Raw genomic sequence first — 14,213 nt, forward strand, 5'->3', positions numbered from 1 at the left:
AATATGGAGAACAGGCAGGAAGCAAGTTCACTTTTGGTAAAATACAGTGGATGCTGTGATGCGCCCCCCAGTTTGCCTTCAGGACAGCAGCTGCCTGGGGTTTTTCGGCTAACAGTGCTCATCTAAGTCTCTCTAGAGAATTGCTTGCTGCCGAAGGCAGCTGCCTCATCCAAGGTCATGTCCCCTTCCCAGGAAGCAGCTCAGATCCAATGACTGTCAATTCAGGGCTATAAAGGATGCAATTTGGGGAAAATATGAAAAGGACTATCCCAACTCCAGAGCTCCTTGTGAGGTCGGCCAAGCCCCCAGTTACACGGCATCCACAGTCCAACCTCTCTCTGGGCCCAGCGCGGTTTCCTCTCACGCCCTCGCAGAGGCTGTTTCTGAGAGTACTCGCCCCCAGAAAATTCTTGCGTGTAAATTTCCATCTTAGAGTCTGTTTTCTGGGAACCCAACCATCCTGTAGTAACATGACGATAGTGAGATAGCAGATAAGAAAGTGCTTTGAAAACTGTAAATTTATCAGCCACAGTGGATACCACTTACCATAGCATAATGAGGATTATCTAGAAAATATTGATGTGTTTTTTCATCCCTCCCATAAACTGTGTTCCTCTGCAGCCCTCCTATCACTGTGGCCCCAGAGAAGAGAAAGGGCAAATGTCACCTTGCACACGAGTAGGATATGACGGAAGGGTGGTACCTTCCTGCCAAGAAGGGAAAGCTTAGGGCAAGTTTGAGTTTAGGGAGAGGAGAGGAGAGATAAAAGGAAAGATTAGGGAAAGGAAATGGAGGTATCCACAAATTATCCCTCTTAGGGTACAGTCTGTGTAGGGAGACGAGAGAAACATCCAGATAGGTTCAAGTGAGACGGAGAACCTTACGGCTACTGGCTTTCTCCTCTGGGAATAGGCAGAGGGAAGGTGCAAGAAGCAATGGCCTCTCACTGGTATGAAGAACTAGTTCCCCATGCTGTGCATGTAGCTGGTGGAAAACAGGCGACGCACGTCCTTCCGCCGCCCCAGCCAGGGAGAGGACAGGACACTGAGAATAGGGGCAGGCTGGCAGGAGCCCAGGGTTGGAAAGACGAGAAAGGGACTTTGCAGACTACCAAACACCAAGTCCTGCTGAAACCATGACAAGCTGACTTCAGGCAGAAGTCTCGATGAGATAATGCTAGTCTGGAGGATGGTTTAAAGACTGCGCAGTAGTCAGGGAGGTAGGAAAAAAAACAAAAACAAAAAAACCATCACTGCCTGTTGCATTACAGAAACAAGTGTTTTCCTTTAATAAAATAATTATTAAAAACAGGGGCACCTGGGTGGCCCAGTCAGTTAAGCGTCCCTTGATTTCAGCTCAGGTCATGATCTCATGATTGAGCCCTGCATCAGGCTCTGTGTGGAGCATGGAACCCACTTGTATTCTCCCTTTCTCTCTCTCTCTCTCTCTCTCTCTCTCTCTCTCTCTCTTTCTGCCCCTCTCCCCTGCTCACAAACTCTCTTTCTCTCTAAAAAGAAATAATAATGATAATCATAATAGTTATCATTGTTATTAAAAACATAGATTTATAAGTAGGAATATAGTGACATGTTTTGGTTTGTGGTCTGCTGATGTTCTATGTTTTGGAGATGTTTATTTAACATCCTATTCACTTTTTAACAGCATCAATGCTGTGGACTTTTCTATTTTCTAGTATCTAATGTATTCTTTATTTGTTGCTCTGATAGCTTTCATTTTCTGGAAACTATCAAATTTTGCCATCTGTTGTATCCCATGGAAAGTTTAGTAGAACCCACCGTGATACAGAAGTTATGACTTGTTGCCATTTGCATCGTAAGCTCCAGTTTTGTTTATGTGCAAATATGGTTTGACCTTACATTGGGCTGAAAGTTGATAGAATTTCACATAGCCTTAGTGAATACTGACTTAGACTCATTATGTACACCAGAACCTTGGTTTTTATAAGACCATGTGATTTGATTTTTACAACTAAAAAAACCATAGTTTCTTAAGTATAAATTAAGCTGGTAGTTTATGTGAATCAGATTATGTTTTGTTTAAAATTTTTTTTGAAAACTTAGATTTCAAAAATAATTCCTTATGTGCAGTTTGAATCATTTAAATATAATTGGAACATTAGTTGAGAATGTGATGCTTTGCTTTCTATGATTTATATCCTCTAATTCAAAGCCTAAGAGAATAATGTAATACATAAAATGAAACATGGCCAACATGCAGATTTTTCTTTTCTAATTGTATTAAGTAAAATAATTTGAGTGCTTATCTAATGAACCCTAAGTGATTCTCTAATAAATCAATAGACAAGAGATGTCTTTGATTTATAAATGTGTTAATATTGGGGCTCCTGGGTGGCTCAGTCGGTTAAGCATCATACTTAGGCCAGGTTGTGATCTCACAGCTGGTGAGTTCAAGCCCTGCATCAGGCTCTGTGCTGACAGCTCAGAGCCTGGAGCCTGCTTCGGATTCTGTGTCTCCCTCTCTCTCTGCCCCTGCCCCACTCATGCTCTGTCTCTCAAAGATAAATAAACATTTAAAAAAAATCAACTTTCACTGCTATTGTTTTCAAAATTTAGTTTCGACCATTTGATTTTTTTTTTTTTTTTAACGCACAACAATTTTATCAACTACCACGAAGGGTCCATATGTGATCGATAGGGAGAAAATAGTAATTTGTGATGCTAAAATGTCAATGTATCGATAATAAAAAAGTAAAAATATTATACTGGTATTTATAGAATCATAAAACAATTTCTTGCCAAACCTTTAATGTAGGGCAAATTTTGTATCTAGTTTTAGTCCATGATGTGGGAAACAGCTAATTATAACTGCCTTCAATTATCTCTCCTAATAGAACAGAAGTTAATAGCTGCATTTATGATTTTTAGATTAAGTTATCTATTAAGTTTATTATTAAGCTATTTTATTTAAGACAAAGCAGAGATATACATTGAGAAGGGGTTATGTCTAAGAGGGTTTTCTAATGTACTATATTTCTGAAATGTAACAGGTAAGGAAATAAAACAGAGACATGAAAAATTGTAGTAAAGTGCATGTTATCAAATTCAATCATTTAGGTGGTCTTGACATGTACTTTTGGTTGAATATAAACTTGAATGCAGTAATTCTTGAAGTATAATTTTTTTTAAGATTTTATTTTTTTAAAGTAATCTCCATACCCAACATGGGGTTCAAACTCACAACCCTGAGATCAAGAGTTGCATGCTATCCTGACTGAGCAAGCCAGGCACCTCTTGAAGTATAATTTTTATTTAATAAATGCACCTGAGAATTAAAAGAATGCATACATATGCACAGAAAAAATATGGCCAGAAAGTATTCCAAATGTTAATAAGAGTTTTCTCCTCTAGGCAATTGATTTTTATTTCCTTTTTGATATTTTTGTATTTTCTAATTTTTTTTATAACGAGTGTATTGATTTTTGATTCAGAAAATATACCAGTTAAGTGCTAGCAAAGAGTTTGAGAGGAATGACTGAGTCCACTGATAAAAATTATCTTTAATAAGGGGTGCCTGGGTGGCTCAGTCGGTTAAGCGGCCGACTTCAGCTCAGGTCATGATCTCAGGGTCCATGAGTTTGAGCCCCGCATCGGGCTCTGTGCTGACAGCTCAGAGCCTGGAGCCTGTTTCAGATTCTGTGTCTCCCTCTCTCTGACCCTCCCCCGTTCATGCTCTGTCTCTCTCTGTCTCAAAAATAAATAAATGTTAAAAAAAATTTTTTTTAAATAAAAAAAAAATTATCTTTAATAAGAAGAAAACAGCCCAGGGGAGACCATGGAGCCTGACATGCTATGGTATAAATCTGGAATCTTATTATAGAGTTTAAGGAGAGCTAGTCAAAGATTGGAGTCTTGCAAAGATCATTCTGGGTACAGTGTGAAGAATGGATTAGAAGGAAGCAAATGAGAAGTATAACATCCACTTAGTAGGCAGATAGAAGGATCTAAAGGAAAAAGTATAAAATCTTTTATTTGTTTATTTATTTATTTACTTACTTACTTACTTATTTTTTTAAGTTTATTTATTTTGAGAGAGACAGAGAGAAAGAGCCTGAGCCAGGGAGAGAAAGAGAATCCCAAGCAGACTCCATGCTGATAGCAAAGATCTTGACATGGGGCTTGAACTCATGAACCGTGAAATCATGACCTGAGCTGAAACCAAGAGTCAGAAGCTTAAGCAACTGAGCCACTCAGGCACCCCCCTGAAGTCTTTTTTTTTTTTTTTTTTTTTATAATGAGACACAAACCTGTGTACTTTCTCAGATCTCCTGACCGCCTCACTCCTCTCTGGGTCTGAACTTCCCCTGTGTCAAGCTGCTGCTCTACTTTTGAAATCTGATGATGTACCACAAGTTGGGCATGGGATCTGCCTTCCTGGGAGCCACCAAGTGGTCAAATGATACAACCCAGAAGAAGTTCAAAGGTGTTCAGCTTTCTGGGGGTAAACTTTCACCAATGACAAATAGAGCCAGGAGAGAGGTCAGCAGATAGCCTTCCCCTCTCTTGTAGACCAGTGCAAGAGGTGGTTTCTCCTTGTAACCCTTCCAGAGAAGTCTCACAATTCACTGAGTGATTGTTGTGTCACTGCACAACAGTAACCAGGGTGGAAACACAGTGCATCTCACAGGGTCACATCTTCCCTTGCCTCATTCCCTTTCCCCCTTACTCTTGCTGTCTTGGGCTGGAGCCTCCTAAATAGAGTGCCTCACACTCTGCTGGGCTTAGGTTACCCTTACAAACACAGTGATGGGGGAGCGAGTGGAGCAGAGGACAAAAATACAAGAGATATTTGAAGGTAGTATAGACACCAGTTTGGTGTCTGATCTTGTATGTGGAGAGCAAGGGACAAAGTGCATTTGAGACGACTCCTAGGTTTCCAGCTTGGACAACCAAGTGGCCAGCACTGGTACAATTCCTAGCACATACTAAACCCTTAGTCAATATTTACTGGATGAATAAATGCATGAATGATGCTACCATAACTAAGGCAAAGACTACAGGAGATATGTTTATCAACGTATCGTGTGTAGAATAATCTCAAAGAGATTTTACCAAACCAAGGGAGTGTTTCCAATTCTTTCTAATGCAGATATGTAAGAAGGAGTGAGTGACCAGGACCCTGGGAGGAGGAGTGAAATGTTGATCCCAGAAGAGTGCTGACAGACTGTCCACAGTTCAAAGAGACTTTATTCTTGTTGAATCTAGCATTGAACCTAATCTGTTCCAGACAATACAGCAGAGTTAAAACTATCTCAATTGTCCACTATTCACAGAGCTGACAGGTACAAATAATATAGTGTTAACTCCTGAACCACTCATTTATAAGCTATTTTCATTTTCATGAAAACCATAGAAAAACAGAGCTAAAGAGACTTCCAGAGATTATCTGGCCCAATTCCCCTGTTTCAGGGATGATTTGGCACACAGGTTTAGAAAAAGCACTGATACTTATTTTCCTGCAGGACTAACATTCAACTACCAAATAACAATATTATGTTATAGAAAAGCTGGCCAAGAAAAGCTTAAAGAACTGAAGAGTAAGGAACACTTTTGTTCAACTGTAACAGGGGTTACCTCCTGAAGGTACAATTTCTTTTTTGTGAAGTTAGGGATATTTTGGCCTAAATGGAATTTATGGGCAAGTATAAATGCTAGAGTAGAAAATGGGTGCAAAATAAATATTGTGCTTGGTGCTAAAACTAAAATTACTAGCCTAAAAACATAATGAAAACTCCAGTGCCAGTCACAGTAAAGCAGTATCTTATACTAAATTCCTTGAGAAGTGGAAAATCAAGTAAAGTCAAACATTTAAATAGGTTCTCTTAAAAAATATTCATACATTGCTTACTATGTTCCAGGCACTGTCCTAAGAACTTTACAAATATTATTTATTTAATCATTATAATAATCTTATTGGCCCCTTTCGCAGATGAGGAAACTGAGGCACTGAAAAGGTAGGTAAGTTGCCCCAGGCCACACACCAATGTGGTGGGTTGAGGATTCAAACTCATTGCCCACCTGCTTTGCATGGGCCACGCTGTTCAGACAATGAGCATGTTGAGACACCCAGCACAGAGCACTGATTTTACTAAGAAAAGCAGGAGGAACAGAGAGGAACTGAGAAGAGAGCAGATTTGTGTCTCCCATCCCATGTTTATTTCAGTACATACACTTGCTGAGTAAAATGGTAAACTAATTACCCACACTATTTACATTGTTTTCTTTCTCCATTTCTCTCTCCCCCTCCCCCATTGAGTGAGAGTACTTTGATCCCCATATTTATATGCACCTACAATTAAACTCCGTTCTAAGAGTCAAGATCCATCTTGGAGCAGGAGCCAATCAGAAAGAAGCCCCTGAGATGCGGGATGCATGGCATTCTCTTGACCTTACACTAACTGAGGGATACCTTGTTTTCCTACTGCTGTTCCAAGTGGAGACTTTATATTCATCCATTTGGCAATTATTTTCTAGGTGCCCTTTATAAGACAGGCACTGGTTTAGACTGGAGATGCTTTGTTGAACAAGATCGACCATTCTATTTTTTGTTTTTCACACCCAGCACAGAGCTTTAACTTATGTCCCTGAGATCAAGACTGAGCTGAGGTCAAGAGTCAGACCCTCAACTGACTGAGCCACCCAGGGACCCCTCAGAGCATACATTCTAGAGAGGAGACAAATAATAATCAAGTAACAGGTAGACATATAAGAGATTTGATAAGAAATATGAAAGGAACAGCTCTTTCTGCCCATGGGTCCTGTCCCTGTGCTTTAATAAAATCACCTTTTTTACACGAAAGAAAGAAAGAAAGAAAGATAGAAGGAAAGAAAATAAACCAGGGTGATCGATGAGAGAGTAGCTATGGCTATGTTGCATCTATATTAATGGGATGCTCAGGGGTCGGCTCTCAGGTGACACTGGCCCAGATACCTGAATGAATTAAGGGGAAGCCCTGTGAAAATCTGAGTTGAAAACAGGGACCCTGAAGTAGGAGTCTGCTTGACATTTTTTGAGGAACAGTGACAAAGCTGGAATGACTAGAGAGGAATGCACAAGGAAGAAAGTGACAGAGGATGAGGTGAGAGAATCAGACAAGAGTCAAATCCCACAGGCTGTCATTGGGAGCGTGGGTTTTATTCCAAACGTGACGGGAGGCAGAGGATTTTGAACAGGAGAGTGAGCACATCTTATTTTTATTTTAAAAGTGTTGCTGCTGCTGCTTCACAGAGAATGAAATGTAGGGTAAGGGAGAAGACGCGGGGATAACAATTAGGAAGCTATTGCAGTAGGTTTGCCAAGAAACAGTGATGCTAGTATCGGAAGTGGTAAGAAGGGGTGGGGTTTGCCATGCGTCCACATCCATATCCATAGTCATAAATTGGAGTGCCTGACGGGCATGGCTGATAGCATGTGGAGTGTGAGAGAGTGAGGAGTGTGGCGTGTGTGAGAGAAGAATCTAGGGTGACGGGAAGCGGGGGGGTGGGGGGAGCTGCATTATTATTTGGAAATATCTCAGGGAAGACGATGATGGAAAATGGTATGGGAGATATTCTGAGGTAAAATGAGATTAGGGCTGTGGACACAAGGGCCACTGTCCTCCTTTCTTGGGGGACTTTCTTGTTAACATGACAGGAGGCCCACAAAAGGGCACACTTTTCTCATCTGGTCAGAATCACGGACACCTTCTGTTATAGCCCATTCTGCTGGAAAGTCAGAGCAGTCATGGCCAGAGGAGGAAAATTCTACTTTTTTTTTTTTTTTTTTTTGCAGGTGGTGGAAAAACTTAGTAGAGGAGGGATCTGTGTATATAGAATCTATGCTACTATAAACACATAGGTATGTACCTCCTAGATTTAAAATAGACACACCAGTGTATACAACATAAATATATCCACTGTGTGCGTAAAAATATGTTAGCATTTACCTGGTTATAGGTACTTTACCTTGCTCAAGTCAGTACTGATCTGAGTTCCTTCATCACCGTCCCTCATCACCCAATGACGATCATTCTCAAGCCCAAAGCGTCTCCAAATCCCTTCCTTCCCTCCTGTGGGCCCTGGCATACACAGGAAGTATCACCTGGACACCTCTAGAAACTAAAGAATGTTAGTGCAGGAAGGAAAAGGAAATCCAACCCCTTTACTTTACAGTGGAGGAAACAGAAGAATTTAAGATTCAGATAAATTCCAACAGCTGCCCTGTGTTCACAACAGCCTTTACTTTTTCAGACTTACGCCTTGTGTGCCACCTAAAATATTTCTAAACAAACAAGAAAGAAAAGTACATTAAAAAATAAATACAATAAAATATTTCTAAGTACCCACATTTTCATTTGATATGGGCGCTGCCCTGATCAGATTCCTCTGGGAGAAGGAGATGTGTAGACAAGCAAAAGGCAAAGAAAGATGGTTTTTGCGCATGTTATCATCACCCTAGTGAAATCTTCTCAAAGAAGAGTGCTCTTCTCTGGGAAGTGGTTTTAATGGGGACACCCAGAAGTCAAATTCATGTTATAAAAAAGTCACATTCACGTACCATTGCCATTTCACCTAATTTCCTCTACTTAGACTGAAAGCTCTACCAGGGCAAGGATTTAGAGCCATGACTTCAGGGCTGCAGGTTCAGCAGGTATAAAGACTCATATTAAAGGGGTGAGCTCTGGAGCCTACCTTTTCCAACTGCCATTGCCCACAACTTTTATCTTAGTGATACACAGAGCCTGCTCTCACTGACCGTGATAATAACAGTACTGAATTCTTCCTGTGCATTGGGCTTTGTGTTACACGTTTGATTTGCACTATCTCACTAATCCTAATCCTTAAACCACCCCTGTGCTGTTACAGGCAGTTACATTTTATAATGGTGAGACTGAGGCACCAGGCACCAAGAGGTAGAGTACTCCGCCCCAGGTCACAGACTTAAGCAGTGGAAGAGCTATTCTTTGGACACTGTACCCTGACCACTTCATGGACTATGTGTTCTTTTGATTGTTCTCAGTGAAGCCCGGCAATCCTTGGGGAGAGGTAAACAAGCTCGTCCAGTTTCAGCTGGTGACTAGGGTGGGACCAGAGCCCTTTCATGCACTTTGCCCCTAATGGGGGAGATGTGCCATAAATTGAGGGCTGTGAATAGAATTATTTATTTTATTTTGGTGGAGAATATGTGATGACTGGGGCTGTCAGATGAAGGAGAACCAACATCCTTTAGCATTTTCCTGACGGTTGTGGCTTCATTTTAGGATGTTTTTCTCCTCTGTTTTTCTAAATTGTCACAAAACATTTGCGCAATGACCTGGGGCGTTGTGACACCCTTAGATGAAAATCTAAGGACAACTTGGATGAAGGACAGTTTGCAAGCAAGAACACCGCCCGCCCTCACCTTGGTTAAATAAATCAAATGGAAACGATTTGTTCAGATCGGAGGATCTTCCAAAGGGCCCTGACTCCTTGGCAAACACTGTTGCTTAGCTGGACGTCAAAAGTCCAGCTAGAAACACAAAACGTTGGAGGGGCGCGCTGGCCTGCGCCAAGCAGCCTCCTCCGGCAAGCTAGGGTTTTCGAGAAAGTCCGGAGGGCTTATGTGGCTCCTCCCTCTCCGGGTTAGGAACTGGGTGAAAGAGCTTTAGAGGAGCACGGCTCGCCGGCTCCCTTCGTCTGGGAGGACGCCTCGGGCGGTCCCTGGGAGGCGCATGGAGGCGGGGGCGAGTTGCGGCGCGGGAGGAAACGGCTGCGTCTCCGCGCCAGAGCGGCGGGCCCACAGGGGGGAACCCCGCCCTCGGTGCCCGCCCGACCAGCGCGCCCCTCCCCTCCCCTCCCCCCCACCACCTCCCCTTCAGTTGTAAAATCCCACGAAGTGGGGCCGACTCGGGAGCCGGGCGGGCCCTTGGCTCAACCCCAACACCCCCAGCACCCCAGACCCCCCAGCGCCGTCCTCGGCACGTCTCTAGCCTTCACCCACCATCCCAACACCCCTCCCCCTATCCCTCAGTGTGGCTCCAGCACTCCAACAGCCTCCGACCCCGGCTCCAGCATCCTCCCCACCCCCTCAAACAGCCCCAGCTACCCCTTCGGCTCAACCCGCGCGCCCCGGGGGCGGCTCCCGAGGCTGGACTCCAGCCGTTTGGCCTGCAGGGAGGAGCTGCAGCCGCGGAAGCCCCGCCCTTCGAGTTCTTGGACTCCCCCTGCCCCTTGAACATCTGGGTGCGGGGGTTAGTGTTCCAGATGTGGCTCCTGGGCGGCCAGATGTGCGCGCTCCTCCGCCCGGTGCCTGGCGGCCGGCGAGCCTGCATGGACGTGTGGGAGGGGCTGGGAGTTTTCCCTCCGAGCTGACTTAAAAGCCGGCGGAACCTCAGCCCCCTGGGCTTTCAGCCTTGGCCTCCAAGCGCTCCCCGACTCACGCCAAACGGAAAAAATGTCCAACCCATCGCCGCTGCCCAACAGCCCTCGGAACTTCTCAAACCAGCGGGGAAAATAGAGCAGCTTTACAGGATTCCCCAAAGAAAAACCCTTGTGTTTAGACCAAGCAGGCCTTGCGCAGGCCCTGGGACTCCAGGTGCGCAGCCAGCAAACAGCAGGTGTGGGAGAGAAGTTGCAATCGAGTTGCATCTGGGGCTTGCCCTAAAGCGCTCTTTGACCGGTTATGGATTTCATTTTTGAAGTTGGAGGTCGTCTTCCACCTGGTACAAGCAGTTCAGGACGGGAGGAAAGCCAAGTGAACCCTGTGACTCAAACCCCTTGGAATGTGCCTGGAATAATAATGGGAACTTGAAAGGGTTTTATGGCCGAGGTAGCTGGTGGAGACGAGGCTCCTGCTCCTGCAGTTGGCGGGCGGCCGAGGGGGGCAGTATTGCCTTTTGCAGTGCGGCTGCATCTGCTAACAGGACAAAAATAGTCAGAGCATCTGGTTTAAGTCAACCAAAAAGCACTTCTATCAGCTTAACCCACCGTCTTATGGAACCGACAGGGCAGGACAGGCCAAATGTATTCCCGGTGCTCCCAGTAATGGCTAAACGCAATCATATTTTACCACGGGTATTTCTAAGTGTCCTAATGCACAGTTGTCGTTATTTTAATGTTGCAACTTAGACTTCCTTTTCTGAGGTTGTGTGTGAGCATCTGCTCAAGTATTTACATTTGCGAGAAACGTTCTGAATATGTTGCCTTTTATTTCTCTCTCTTTCAATTTATGTTGTTGAACCATGAGGCCCTAGAATAGCAAAAAGAAAAAGTATCTGAGGCCAACATATGGGTTGTTTACACTACTAAATATATAGCCGTATTTCCCTCCCTTAACGCCCTACTCAGAATTCCAAAGGCAAGTTGGAACAAAAGGAAAATGTGTCTGAGTGTAAAGAGAGAATTTGTGCCAAGAATTACAGTCACAGGGTAAATAACCTTGTTTTCTCCTTCATCAGTGGCCGCTACCAAATCTCAATCTTGGAAGGTGGCCAACAGTCTGTCTGGTGGAGGGTGCTGCTAATTAGAGAGAGCCCATAAACCTCTCTGTCAAAGAGGGCATATGACCTTCCCTTCAAGTCTAAACAATAAAGCTGGCGAACTGCAGACTGCACTCCACACTGGCTGCCCTGAGGATTCCCTAAATAGGAACAGGATGAAGGCCAGGCTTTAAGAGGTTACCATAGCTCTGCTCTCACACTTTGAGGAATTGGTCACTCCACTTCCCAGTATAACTTGTTTCAATTACCCTCTACAATCTATTTAGAGGAGAGCAGCTTGCAGAGAGAGCTCATTGTCTAATCTAAATGAGGAAGCAATTATTACTTGCCACTGTCTCATGTACTTTGAGACTGTCCGGTCAAATATCAACCACATCTCATGCAACTATGCTTTGCACTTTGGAAGATGTATCCTTTTAATGACAATTACTTCCCCTTGCTTTTCTGAAACTCCCCCTTTCCTAGTAAGGTTACAATATTAAGGGCTTTTCCCCCTCTTCATGCTTCAGTGTCTTTTCTAATTTTAGAATGTAAGTTATGGTAAGGTAAAGACCACAACCTCTCCTCTACATTGGCTAATGTTAAATATTTTAAAAACTATTTTTTGGTTTTTTGTTTGTTTTTTAGGCATCTTCTCAGACTATAGCAAAACAGAGTACCCCAAGTCTTTCCTTCTTTGTCTCATTTACCTCCCTGGGAGCCCCCTGCAAGTTTGCATTTTATACAACATGTTGCAAACTATAAATAATACAGTACCATTTTCTTCCAACATATGGAAACTGTCCCCTGCTATATATACTCACTGTACTTGCTTTGGACTTAAAAGACTGAAAGGAGTTCATCTCCTATGTAAAGAGGCATTTGGCCTTTTTTGTATGTTTTATTGGTTAAAACCCAGTAGGGAACAATGCACAAAAATTCTTGTGAACGGAGCACATAAAAGGGTTTACAAGGTGTGGTTTGAAGAGAGGAAGCCACACAGCAAGTGCTGGTGGAGAGAGGAAGGAAGGAAAGCACTTCCCGGGAGGATACTCCTCCCGTTGAAGCTACCACCTCTCTTCAGATCTCTTCCTGTTTGTCTCCACCAATAATTAATAGTAAATTATCTGTCTTTCTTTTTTTGTCTCCATTTGCAAAGCATCCTTTCTCTCCTTACTGAAGCTACTCCTAAGAGTGAAATCTATTCTTAACATCAAATGACTCAAAAACTTCACTCCATTCAGTTTTCTAAGAAATAATCTAAAAATATTGCTTTAACACAGATAGGCTAAGAATCTTCTCTAGGTGAGCTGTTAAATATTCTGTGATCGCCAAGATAACCAAGTGTAATGGAGTTAACAAGAGACTGAAGCCACAAGTGTTGTGCCTGGGTCCTAGGCTGGTCAATATTGAGTCCTGGTTTCTCTATCTACAAAACAGGGATGACACCTCTTCCCAAAACGTGAAAACAAACTGACAGTCAAATGTTAGGTTATCACAGGTGAATACGAGAGACATTATAAGCTTTACAAGGTACTGTTCTTCCTCTTCCAAACCAACCATGTGCTGCAACAATCCTTTTCTTTGTAAGATAAATAAAACCCAGGACTTGTAATTTTTACATATAACTTTATATTTCAAGGTAAATATTTTCTTTTGGAACTTAATTAAGAATACCGTGATGGTTAATTTTATGTGTCAACTAAGTAGGCCACAGTATTCAGACGTTTGTCTAGATGTTACTATGAAGGTATTTTTCAGATGAGATTAATATTTAGTTTATCAGTAGACTTTGAACAAAGAATATTACACTTCATAATGCGGGTGGCCCTCATCCACTTAGTCGAAGGCCTGAAGAGGAATTTACCTACGGTAGACCTTGGGACTGGAGCTGTAACATCAACTCTTCCTTGGGTCTCCAGTAAGCCCTCTGCCCTGCAGATTTGGCACTTGACGACCTCCACACTTGCATGAGCCAACTCCTTAAAATAAGTCAGTCTCTCTTCCTTCCTCCCTCTTTTTCTCTACACATGTGTGTACGTGCACACCTGTGTGCGCGCACACACACACACACACACACACACACACACACATCTATTGGTTCCATTTTTCCGGAGAACTCTAATACAGATACCTGGTATTGATTCCTGCCACTACCACGATCTGTCGTAGCAGTCAAATTTAGAGTAACTAGGCCTAACATTCTGAAAGGGGAAAAAAATCTCCACCTATTATCCCATATTCTTTCTCAACACTTTGAGATAGCCTCATGACAAAACACATTATAATTCAGCCAGATAGTCTAACCTGGCTTCATCAACTCTCACTCACTTCTTCCAAATTTAGCATTAAACAATGCTTGGAGGAGAAAAACTTCTTTCCCAAGGCTGATGTGCAAGACCATCTGCCCCTGCTGAAATTCTGCCTTCGATAAAAGGTATGCCCTGAGTATTGCAGGTGAGAGATGATGATGGCTTAAACTAGGTTAGTAGGAGGGGAGGGGAGTTTAACAAATTCAGGATACGGGCACACCTCGTTTTATTGTGCTTTGCTTTACTGAACTGCATATATGTTACATTTTTTTTACAAATTAAAGGTGGTGGTAACCCTGCATTGAGCAAGTCTATTAGCACCATTTTTCCAACCTCATTTGCTCACTTTATTGGGTTTTTGTGTCACCTTTTGGTAATTCTTGCAATATTTCAAACTCTTCCACTTTTATATTTGTTATGGAGATCTG

Source organism: Panthera onca, chromosome D2 (assembly GCF_046562875.1).
Source record: "Panthera onca isolate mPanOnc1 chromosome D2, mPanOnc1 haplotype 2, whole genome shotgun sequence".
Taxonomy (NCBI): Eukaryota; Metazoa; Chordata; class Mammalia; order Carnivora; family Felidae; genus Panthera; species Panthera onca.